The sequence below is a fragment of the Pithys albifrons genome, chromosome 33, assembly GCF_047495875.1.
Source record: "Pithys albifrons albifrons isolate INPA30051 chromosome 33, PitAlb_v1, whole genome shotgun sequence".
Lineage (NCBI taxonomy): Eukaryota > Metazoa > Chordata > Aves > Passeriformes > Thamnophilidae > Pithys > Pithys albifrons.
In genome coordinates this window covers 4264-15616 of record NC_092490.1, presented here as the reverse complement: position 1 = coordinate 15616, position 11353 = coordinate 4264, and the positions used below count along the sequence as shown (strand labels likewise).

Sequence of the window (11353 nt, the reverse complement as noted above, 5' to 3'; positions counted from 1 at the left end):
CCAGAAGGGGATGGAGGAGCACTGGGACAGCACTGGGAGGGACTGGGATGAACCAGAAGGGGATGGGGGAGCACTGGGACAGCACTGGGAGAGACTGGGATGAACCAGAAGGGGATGGAGGAGCACTGGGACAGCACTGGGAGAGACTGGGATGAACCAGAAGGGGATGGAGGAGCACTGGGACAGCACTGGGAGAGACTGGGATGAACCAGAAGGGCAGTGGGAAAGCACTGGGACAGCACTGGGAGAGACTGGGATGAACCAGAAGGACAGTGGGGAAGCACTGGGACAGCACTGGGAGGGACTGGGATGAACTGGGAGGAGTTGGGGGAGCACTGGGAAGACATTGGGAGGGACGGGTTGAACGAGGAGGGCAGTGGGGAAGCACTGGGAGAGACTGGGATGAACTGGGAGGAGTTGGGGGAGCACTGGGACAGCACTGGGAGAGACTGGGATGAGCCAGGAAGGGGATGGAGGAGCACTGGGACAGCACTGGGAGAGACTGGGATGAACCAGGAAGGGGATGGAGGAGCACTGGGAAGACACTGGGAGAGACTGGGATGAACCAGAAGGGCAGTGGGAAAGCACTGGGACAGCACTGGGAGAGACTGGGATGAACCAGAAGGACAGTGGGGAAGCACTGGGACAGCACTGGGAGGGACTGGGATGAACTGGGAGGAGTTGGGGGAGCACTGGGAAGACATTGGGAGGGACGGGTTGAACGAGGAGGGCAGTGGGGAAGCACTGGGAGAGACTGGGATGAACCAGAAGGGGATGGAGGAGCACTGGGACAGCACTGGGAGGGACTGGGATGAACCAGGAAGGGGATGGAGGAGCACTGGGACAGCACTGGGAGAGACTGGGATGAACCAGAAGGGGATGGAGGAGCACTGGGACAGCACTGGGAGAGACTGGGATGAACCAGAAGGGGATGGAGGAGCACTGGGACAGCACTGGGAGGGACTGGGATGAACCAGAAGGGGATGGAGGAGCACTGGGACGGCACTGGGAGGGACTGGGATGAACCAGAAGGGGATGGAGGAGCACTGGGACAGCACTGGGAGGGACTGGGATGAACCAGAAGGGGATGGAGGAGCACTGGGACAGCACTGGGAGGGACTGGGATGAACCAGAAGGGGATGGAGGAGCACTGGGACAGCACTGGGAGAGACTGGGATGAACCAGAAGGGGATGGGGGAGCACTGGGACAGCACTGGGAGGGACTGGGATGAACCAGAAGGGGATGGAGGAGCACTGGGACAGCACTGGGAGAGACTGGGATGAACCAGAAGGGGATGGAGGAGCACTGGGAGGGACTGGGATTAACTGACCATGAACTGTAGAAGGTTCTGTGCTGGGTGGATTCAGCTACTTTAATAAAGCTCTCTCAGCTTCAGGGATTTGTTTTACTGGGAGCTCCTGAGACCTCCAAAAGCAAGTCAGGATTCCCAACAATTGACTTTCCTCCATGGATGTAATTACTTGGCAGGATTTTATGGTAGAGTTGAATGCTCTGTATGAAGACATTTCTGGAATTGCATTCAGAGGAGCATCCAAGGCACTGAGTCCTGCTCCCCCCCTTAAATGGACAGAGTAATACAACTCCAGAACTTCCTTTTTATGGCCTATTCATTTACCTGACTTAGTTCATTTGACTTCCATATCATAGAATCATAGAATCATAGAATCGATTGGGTTGGAAAAGACCTCCAAGATCATCGAGTCCAACCCTTGGTCCAACTCTAGCTCATTTACTAGATCATGGCACCCAGCGCCACGTCCAATCTGCATTTAAAGATCTCTAGGGATGGTGAATCCACCACCTCTCCGGGCAGCCCATTCCAATGCCTGATTACTCTCTCTGTAAAAAATTTTTTTCTGATATCCAACTTAAATTTCCCCTGGCAGAGCTTGAGCCCGTGCCCCCTTGTTCTATTGCTGAGTGCTTGGGAGAAGAGACCAGCCCCCACCTGGCTATAACTTCCCTTCAGGTAGTTATAGACAGTGATGAGGTCACCTCTGAGCCTCCTCTTCTCCAGGCTGAACACCCCCAGCTCCCTCAGCCTCTCCCCACAGCACTTGTGCTCCAGTCCCTTCTCCAGCCTTGTTGCTCTTCTCTGGACCCGCTCCAGCATCTCAATATCCTTTCTGAGCTGAGGGGCCCAGAACTGAACACACTACTCAAGGTGTGGCCTCACCAAGGCAGAGTACAGGGGAAGGATCACTGCCCTGGTCCTGCTGGCCACGCTATTTTTGATACAGGACAGGATCCCCTTGGCCTTCTTGGCCACCTGGGCACACTGGTGGCTCCTGTTGAGCTTCCTGTCACTCAGTCCCCCCAGGTCCCTCTGCCTGGCTGCTCTCCAGCCACTCTGTGCCCAGCCTGGAGCGCTGCAGGGGGTTGTTGTGCCCAAAGTGCAGGACCCGGCACTTGGCCTTGTTGAACTTCATCCCATTGGAATCAGCCCATCTCTCCAGTCTATCCAGATCCCTCTGCAGAGCCCTCCTGCCTTCCAGCAGGTCGACACTCCCTCCCAACTTGGTGTCATCAGCAAATTTGCTGATGATGGACTCAATCCCCTCATCTAAATCATCAATAAAGATGTTAAACAGGACTGGACCCAACACTGACCCCTGGGAACACCACTGGTGACCAGCTGGATGCAGCTCCGTTCACCAGCACTCTCTGGGCCCGACCCTCCAGCCAGCTCTTAATCCAGGAGAGGCTACACCTGTCCAAGCCATGGGCTACCAGCTTTTTCAGGAGTATATTATGGGAGACAGTATCAAAGGCCTTGCTGAAGTCCAGATAGACACATCCACAGCCTTCCCCTCATCCACCAGGTGGGTCACCTGATCGTAGAAAGAGATCAGGTTGGTCAGACAGGACCTGCCCCTCCTAAACCCCTGCTGGCTGGATCTAATCCCTTGTCCACCCTGAAGGTGCTGTGTGATTGCACTCAGGATGAACTGCTCCATAACCCTGCCATATATAATAAGTGATGTCTTTATTCCTGGCTATATTTTCCCTGATGAAATAAACCAACAGTTTTTCTGGACTCCCAATTTCTTAAATCATTGTAGGTTTAATTCCATGTATTGTGTGATAGGTTGAAAACTTCCTCAGTTTGCAGCTGGAAACAAACTCCACCCAGTTCCCAGAGCTTGCAAACCTCATTAAACATAAAGGAAGTGCCAAAGTGGAATCAAAAGTCCTCCAGAAGGAGAGGCAAATGCTGGAAGTCAAATGGGTGCAGTCCATGGATATGGGAGACTCAGCAGAGGAGAATCATCCCTCTGGAGCAGGGACATCATTGCTGTGGAGTTGTCCTGTCGAGAAACCTTTGGCTCCTCTTGCAGGATGAGCAAATCAAGTGCCAGAGTCTGTTTGGGAAGGTCCTCCAAGGCCTGACAAGTGTCTGCTGCTTTTTGTAAACTGGGAGGTCTCTGGGTCCTTCCTGAAAGGAAAATGAAGATGTTCAGAAAAAAAAAGAAGCAGAAAAGAGCAGTGGCCTCCATTTCTCAGGTCACTCCAAAGGTGGACAGTAAATCTGAAGGGCCCTAAGCCATGACCAGTGGGAGTGCAGTGCAAAACAATCAGCCCTGAACAGCAGCAGAGGGTGTAAAAGTGGAGAAGAGACTCTACAGGAATATTAAACTCTGGGATCCTGCTGGGAGCATCTCTTTGGTGCACAGAATTCCCTTGTGAGTTTGCTCAGAGCCTTTGCTATTTCACTCCTCCAGGTGAATAAATCCCAACTCAGATCCCTGAGGGCAGTTCTGGACCAAGTGGTTTCTGTGTGTTCTAGTGGGAAGTTCTGGACAGGTGTACCCTCTCCTGGATTAAGAGCTGGCTGGAGGGTCAAGCCCAGAGAGTGCTGATGAATGGGGCTGTGTCCAGCTGGTCACCAGTGGTGTCCCCAGGGGTCAGTGTTGGGTCCAGTCCTGTTCAACACCTTTATTGATGATTTAGATGAGGGGATTGGGTCCATCATCAGCAAATTTGCTGATGACACCAAGCTGGGAGGGAGTGTCGACCTGCTGGAAGGCAGGAGGGCTCTGCAGAGGGATCTGGATAGACTGGAGAGATGGGCTGATTGCAATGGGATGGAGTTCAACAAGGCCAAGTGCAGGTCCTGCCCTTTGGCCACACCAACCCCTGCAGCGCTCCAGGCTGGGCACAGAGTGGCTGGAGAGCAGCCAGGCAGAGGGACCTGGGGGGACTGAGGGACAGGAAGCTCAACAGGAGCCAACAGTGTGCCCAGGTGGCCAAGAAGGCCAATGGGATCCTGGCCTGGATCCAAACTAGTCTGGCCAGCAGGCCCAGGGCAGTGACCCTTCCCCTGGACTCTGCCTTGGGGAGGCCAAACCTTGAGTGTTGTGTTCAGTTCTGGGTCCCTCATTTCAGGAAAGAAATTGAGGGGCTGGAGCTGGGCCAGAGAAGAGCAACGAGGCTGGAGAAGGGACTGGACGTGCCATTGAGTCTCCTCAAACAGCTCCAGGGTCAGAGAATCCACCATGTCTTGATCCAACCCCACTGGGATCACCAGCCCAGGCTACTCTGTAGATCCCCCAGAGATCCCACATAGACCCCCACAGACTCCCCATAGACCCCCATAGACCCCCACAGACTCCCCATAGACCCCCTATGGACCCCCACAGACTACCCATGGACACCTATAGACCCCCCACGGATCCCCACAGACCCCCATAGACGCTCCATAGACCCCCATAGACCCCCACAGACCCCCCATAAACCCCCCACAGACCCCCATAGACCCCCATAAACCCCCACAGATCCTCACACCCCCTATAGATCCCCTATAGAATTCTATAACCCCCCATAGACGCCGATAGACTCCCCATAGACCCCCATAGACGCCCCGTAGGCCCCCATAGATGCCCCATAGACCCTGCATAGACCCCCCATAGACCCCCTCCATAGACCCCCATAGACCCCCTATAAACCCCCCATAGACCCCCCCCATGTGACCCCCATAGACCCTGCATAGACCCCCCATAGACCCCCTCCATAGACCCCCATAGACCCCCTATAAACTCCCCATAGACCCCCCCCATGTGACCCCCATAGACCACTCATAAACCCCCACAGGTCCTCACACCCCCTATAGATCCCCTATAGAATTCTATAACCCCCCCATACATGCCCCGTAGGCCCCCATAGACGCCCCATAGACCCTCCATAGACCCCCCCATAGACCCCCTCCATAGACCCCCATAGACCCCCATAGAACCCCCATAGACCCCCCCATGTGACCCCCATAGACCCCACATAGACCCTCCCGTGTGACCCCCATAGACCCTCCATAGACCCCCCCATGTGACCCCCATAGACCACTCATAGACCCCCACAGACCTCCATAGACCCCCATAGACTCTGCATAGACCCCCATAGACCACCCACAGACTACCCATGGACCCCCCATAGACCCTCCATAGACTCCCATAGATGCCCATTAAACACTCCAGACCCTCCATAGACCCCCATAGACCCCCACAGATCCTCACACCCCCTATAGATCCCCTATAGAATCCTATAGACCCTCCATAGACCTCCATAGACTCCCCATAGACCCCCATAGACCCCTCATAGACCCCCCATAAACCTATAGATCCTCCTATAGATCCTAATAGACCCCCCAAAGACCCCCATAGATCCCCTATAGATGCTCATAGACCCCCATACACCCCATAGACCCTATAGGGTTGGACTTGATGATCTCAGAGGTCTCTTCCAACCCAATTGAGAAGAGCAACGAGGCTGGAGAAGGGACTGGAGCACAAGTCCTGTGGAGAGAGGCTGAGGGAGCTGGGGGTGTTTAGCCTGGAGAAGAGGAGGCTCAGAGGTGACCTCAGCACTGTCTGGAACTGCCTGAAGGGAAGTTCTGGCCAGGTGGGGGTTGGTCTCTTCTCCCAGACACTCAGCAATAGGACAAGGGGGCACGATGGGCTCAAGCTCTGCCAGGGGAAATTGAAGGTGGAGATCAGGAGGAAATTCTTTGCAGAGAGAGTGCTCAGGGATTGGAATGGGCTGCCCAGAGAGGGGGTGGATTCCCCATCCCTGGAGGTTTCTAGAATGTGACTGGATGTGGCGCTGAGTGATCACAGTGGGGTTGGACCAAGGGTTGGACTGGATGATCTCAGGGGTCTCTTCCAACCCAACTGATTCCATGATTCCATGATTTTATGATGGTGGATTCTCCATCCCTGGAGGTGTTTAAGGTGACACTGGATGTGGCACTGAGTGCCCTGGGCTGGTGATCTCAGTGGGGTTGGACCCAGTGGGGTTGGACTTGATGATCTCAGAGGTCTCTTCCAACCCAACTGAGAAGAGAAGAGCAACAAGGCTGGAGAAGGGACTGGAGCACAAGTGCTGTGGGGAGAGGCTGAGGGAGCTGGGGGTGTTCAGCCTGGAGAAGAGGAGGCTCAGAGGTGACCTCAGCACTGTCTGGAACTGCCTGAAGGGAAGTTCTGGCCAGCTGGGGGTTGGTCTCTTCTCCCAGGCACTCAGCAATAGGACAAGGGGGCACGATGGGCTCAAGCTCTGCCAGGGGAAATTGAAGTTGGAGATCAGGAAGAAATTCTTTGCAGAGAGAGTGCTCAGGGATTGGAATGGGCTGCCCAGAGAGGGGGTGGATTCCCCATCCCTGGAGGTTTTTCAGCTGAGCTTGGCCGTGGCACTGAGTGCCCTGATCTGGTAAAGGGACTGGAGTTGGACCAAGGGTTGGACTTGATGATCTTGGAAGTCTTTTCCAACCCAATCCATTCTGTGATTCTATGGATGTCGCACTGAGTGAGAATCCACCATGTCTTGATCCAACTCCACTGTGATCACCAGCCCAGGGCACCAGCACTCCATGCCCTGGGCTGGTGATCACAGTGGGGTTGGATCAAGGGTTGGACTTGATGATCTTGGAAGTCTTTTCCAACCCAATCCATTCCGTGATTCTCTGAAGGTGGATTCCCCATCCCTGGAGGTGTTTAAGGTGACACTGGACGTGGCACTGAGTGCCATGATCTGGTAAAGGGACTGGAGTTGGACCAAGGGTTGGACTCGATGATCTGGGAGGTCTTTTCCAACCCATCCATTCTGTGATTCTGTGAATTGGAACTGAGGCACAAACTGTCATCACTCGGAGCAGCCGCACTTTGGAGTCGCTGCTGTTTCCTTGGCTACACCAGGAGCAACTGGGAATGTGGGAGAGGATCTCCTTCCAGCTGGATCCAGGAGCTTCGTGGCAGCTGCTGGGACTGCCCAGATCAGCCAGAGGTGCTGGGAATGGAGAGTGAGCAGTGGATGAAATAACTGGGATACACCTGCATGAAAGAACTCTGGGAATATGACAGACAGGAGCGGGAGGCAGCGGAGTGGAATGCTGGGAAGTGCGTGGAATTCCCTTGGGAATGCAGGATTTAGGAATGCTGGATTCAGGAACATGGGAATTCTCCTGGGCAGAGGTGGGTAGATGCTTTGATGGATCTCACCCCCATCTCATTCCTATGGGAATTCCATGAATGGATCTCACCATTAGCCCATTCCCAGAGTTCCCTCTGTCCGGAAAAGTGGAACAGGATCAGGAGACTGAGTGGGGCGGGATCTTTCCCAACAGTGACATCACCTTCCACAGCTGGGCCAGGATAGAGGAACTGCCGGGAGAACGGGAGCAGCTCCAGTGCCGGGTGGAGCACAGCGGGATGCCGGAGCCCGGGATCTCTGGGATTGTGACAACTGGGAATTTGGGAATGTGGAGCAGTGGGATGGGTGTTCCCCTGCCCCTCCTCACCATCCTACGCTTCCCAAAGCCAGAATTGGGATGAAATTTCATCCTGGTGGTGGTCGTTGTGTCCATCATCTCTGCCATCATCACCGGATTCCGTCTCTGGAAGCTCCAATCCGGGAACACACAGGATGGAGTTCAGGAAGGGGCATGGATTCTCTCAGCAGCATTCCAGGAATGGCCCACCACACAGGCTGATCCCACTTTATTTCCACAGGAAAGAGAGAGAGGGATGGATACAACACAGTTCCAATGTCAGATCTGGCTCTGCATCATTTCCATGTGGATCCCAGGAAGCATCCGGGGGATCTCCAGGCTGCCAAAGAGCCATGAGGTCCTGCTTTGTCCCAGGGGCTCCTTGGTGACCTCCCAGGGGTCTCCGGGGGGATGATGAAGAGCTGTGTGGTCAGACGCTGTCACAGCAATTCCATGGTGGATTCCCAGGGGACGTTTGCCTGTGTTGTAGTTTGGGATTATTATGTAAATTCTCTCCCCTGCCACTTAACTGCCCAAGCCAGCGGTTAACAAAAGAAGCAATTAACTGTTGATGGCTCAGGTGGGGGCAGGTTTGTCTCTTTTGGGTTTTTTTGGGATATTCTCCCCAGTCTTGGCTCGGGGGAACGGAGGAGTGGGGGCTCCAAGGAGGCAGCTGCCCTGCTGGTACTGCTGGGGCTTTCCTGCCTGTCTTGGTGCTTCCCACCCCGGACTACTTTTCATGCCGTGCTGCTGCTGCTGCCTTGGATTTGCTGCTGGTTCCTCGTACCTTTCTGCTTCTTGGACAGGGAACACAGGGGGAAGAGACTGAGTCCATCTGAAATCCCACTGCTCGTCTGTGTCGCTGGAGAGGGACTGAAACTCACTCTGCAGCCAGCCGGGCTGTGACATGGACACTTGAGTATAACCTTTCCTCCCGGAGGAAAACCTGCTGGGTTTTGTTGTTGTTTTGGGTTTTTTTTCCTTTCTCTTGTGGTGTTGGGGGAGTGGGTTCCACTAGTCCGTTTACACGTATATATTTATATATCAGTTATCCTTCTTGTATTAAAATTCCTTTTCTTAAATTTGATAAAGAGTGGTGGGAGGCCCCTCCCCTGCTTGTGGGTAAAACATTCTGGTGGGTTTTTTTCCCCTCAAACCGAGACAGGGGTCTATAAGGAGTCTGTAGGGGTCTTCAGGGGGTCAGTGGGGGTCTATGGGTGGTCTATAGGGGTCTATGGGGGGTCTATAGGGGTCTGTGGGGGGTTTATGGGTGGTCTATAGGGGTCTATGGAGGGTCTATGGGTGGTCTATAGGGGTCTATGGGGGGTCTATGGTGGTCTATAGGGGTCTATGGGTGGTCTATAGGGGTCTATGGGGGGTCTATGGGGGGTCTATGGGGGTCTATGGGTGGTCTATGGGGGTCTATGGGGTGTCTATGGGGAGTCTGTGGGAGGTCTATGGGGGTCTATGGGGGGTCTATGGGGGGTCTATGGGGGTCTATGGGGGGTCTATGGGGGTCTATAGGGGTCTATGGGGGGTCTATGGTGGTCTGTGGGGGTCTGTTGGGAGTCTATGGGGGAGTCTATGGAGGATTTATGGAGGGTCTATGGGGGTGTATGGGGGGTCTGTGGTGGTCTATGGGGGGGTCTATGGGGGGTTTATGGGGGTCTATGGAGGTCTATAGGGGTCTATGGGGGGTCTATGGTGGTCTGTGAGGGTCTGTTGGGAGTCTATGGGGGAGTCTATGGAGGATTTATGGAGGGTCTATGGGGGTGTATGGGGGGTCTGTGGGAGGTCTATGGGGGGTCTATGGGGGGTCTATGGGGGTCTATGAGGGGTCTATGGTGGTCTGTGGGGGTCTATGGGGGGTCTATGGGGAGTCTATGGCAGTCTGGGGGGGGTCTGTGGGGGTCTATAGGGGAGACATGGGGGGGATCTATGAGGGTCTAAGGGTGGGTCTTCGGAGGGTCTATGGGGAGTCCATGGGGGGTCTAGGGATGTTTGTGGGGGTCTATGGGTTGTCTATAGGGGTCTATGGGGGTCTATGGGTGGTCTATAGGGGTCTATGGGGGGTCTATGGTGGTCTGTGAGGGTCTGTTGGGAGTCTATGGGGGAGTCTATGGAGGATTTATGGAGGGTCTATGGGGGGTCTATGGAGGGTCTATGGGGGTCTATGGGGAGGTCTATGGGGGTCTATGGGGGTCTATGGGGGGTCTATAGAGGTCTGTAGAGGGTCCATGGGGGTCTGTGAGCGGTCTATGGGGGAGTCTATGGGGGGTCTGTGGTGGTCTATGAGGGTCTATGGGGGGTCTATGGGGAGTCTATGGGGGGTCTATGGGTGGTCTATAGGGGTCTATGGGGGGTCTATGGGGGGTCTGTGGGAGGTCTATGGGGGTCTATGGGGGTCTATGGGGGTCTATAGGGGTCTATGGGTGGTCTATGGGGGTCTATAGGGGTCTATGGGGGGTCTATGGTGGTCTGTGAGGGTCTGTTGGGAGTCTATGGGGGAGTCTATGGAGGATTTATGGAGGGTCTATTGGGGGTGTATGGGGGGTCTATGGGGGTCTATAGGGGTCTATGGGGGTCTATGGGGGTCTATAGGGGTCTATGGGGGGTCTATGGTGGTCTGTGGGGGTCTGTTGGGAGTCTATGGGGGAGTCTATGGAGGATTTATGGAGGGTCTATGGGGGTGTATGGGGGGTCTGTGGGAGGTCTATGGGGGGTCTATGGGGGTCTATGGAGGTCTATGGGGGTCTATAGGGGTCTATGGGGGGTCTATGGTGGTCTGTGAGGGTCTGTTGGGAGTCTATGGGGGAGTCTATGGAGGATTTATGGAGGGTCTATGGGGGTGTATGGGGGGTCTGTGGGAGGTCTATGGGGGTCTATGGGGGTCTATGGGGGGGTCTATGGGGGTCTATAGGGGTCTATGGGGGGTCTATGGGGGGTCTGTGGGAGGTCTATGGGAGGTCTATGGGGGTCTATAGGGGTCTATGGGGGGTCTATGGGGGTCTATAGGGGTCTATGGGGGGTCTATGCTGGTCTGTGGGGGTCTGTTGGGAGTCTATGGGGGAGTCTATGGAGGATTTATGGAGGGTCTATGGGGGTGTATGGGGGGTCTGTCAGAGGTCTATGGGGGGTCTATGGGGGGGTCTATGGGGGGTCTATGGGGGTCTATGGGGGTCTATGGGGGGTCTATGGTGGTCTGTGGGGGTCTGTTGGGAGTCTATGGGGGAGTCTATGGAGGATTTATGGAGGGTCTATGGGGGTGTATGGGGGGTCTGTGGGAGGTCTATGGGGGGTCTATGGGGGGTCTATGGGGGTCTATGGGGGGTCCATGGGGGTCTGTGGGAGGTCTATGGGGGTCTATAGAGGGTCCATGGGGGTCTGTGAGCGGTCTATGGGGGGTCTGTGGTGGTCTATGAGGGTCCATGGGGGGTCTATGGGGGTCTATTGGGGGTCTATAGAGGGTCCATGGGGGTCTGTGAGCGGTCTCTGGGGGGTCTATGGGGGGTCTATGGGGGGTCTATGGAGGTCTATAGAGGGTCCATGGGGGTCTGTGAGCGGTCTATGGGGGTCTA

The 11353-nt window shown here is 55.0% G+C and overlaps 1 pseudogene; it reads left to right on the top strand.

The window, feature by feature from the left end:
* Positions 1-10203: 10203 nt before the first annotated feature.
* LOC139684160 (shematrin-like protein 2) lies at positions 10204-11147 on the top strand (annotated as a pseudogene).
* Positions 11148-11353: the final 206 nt, after the last annotated feature.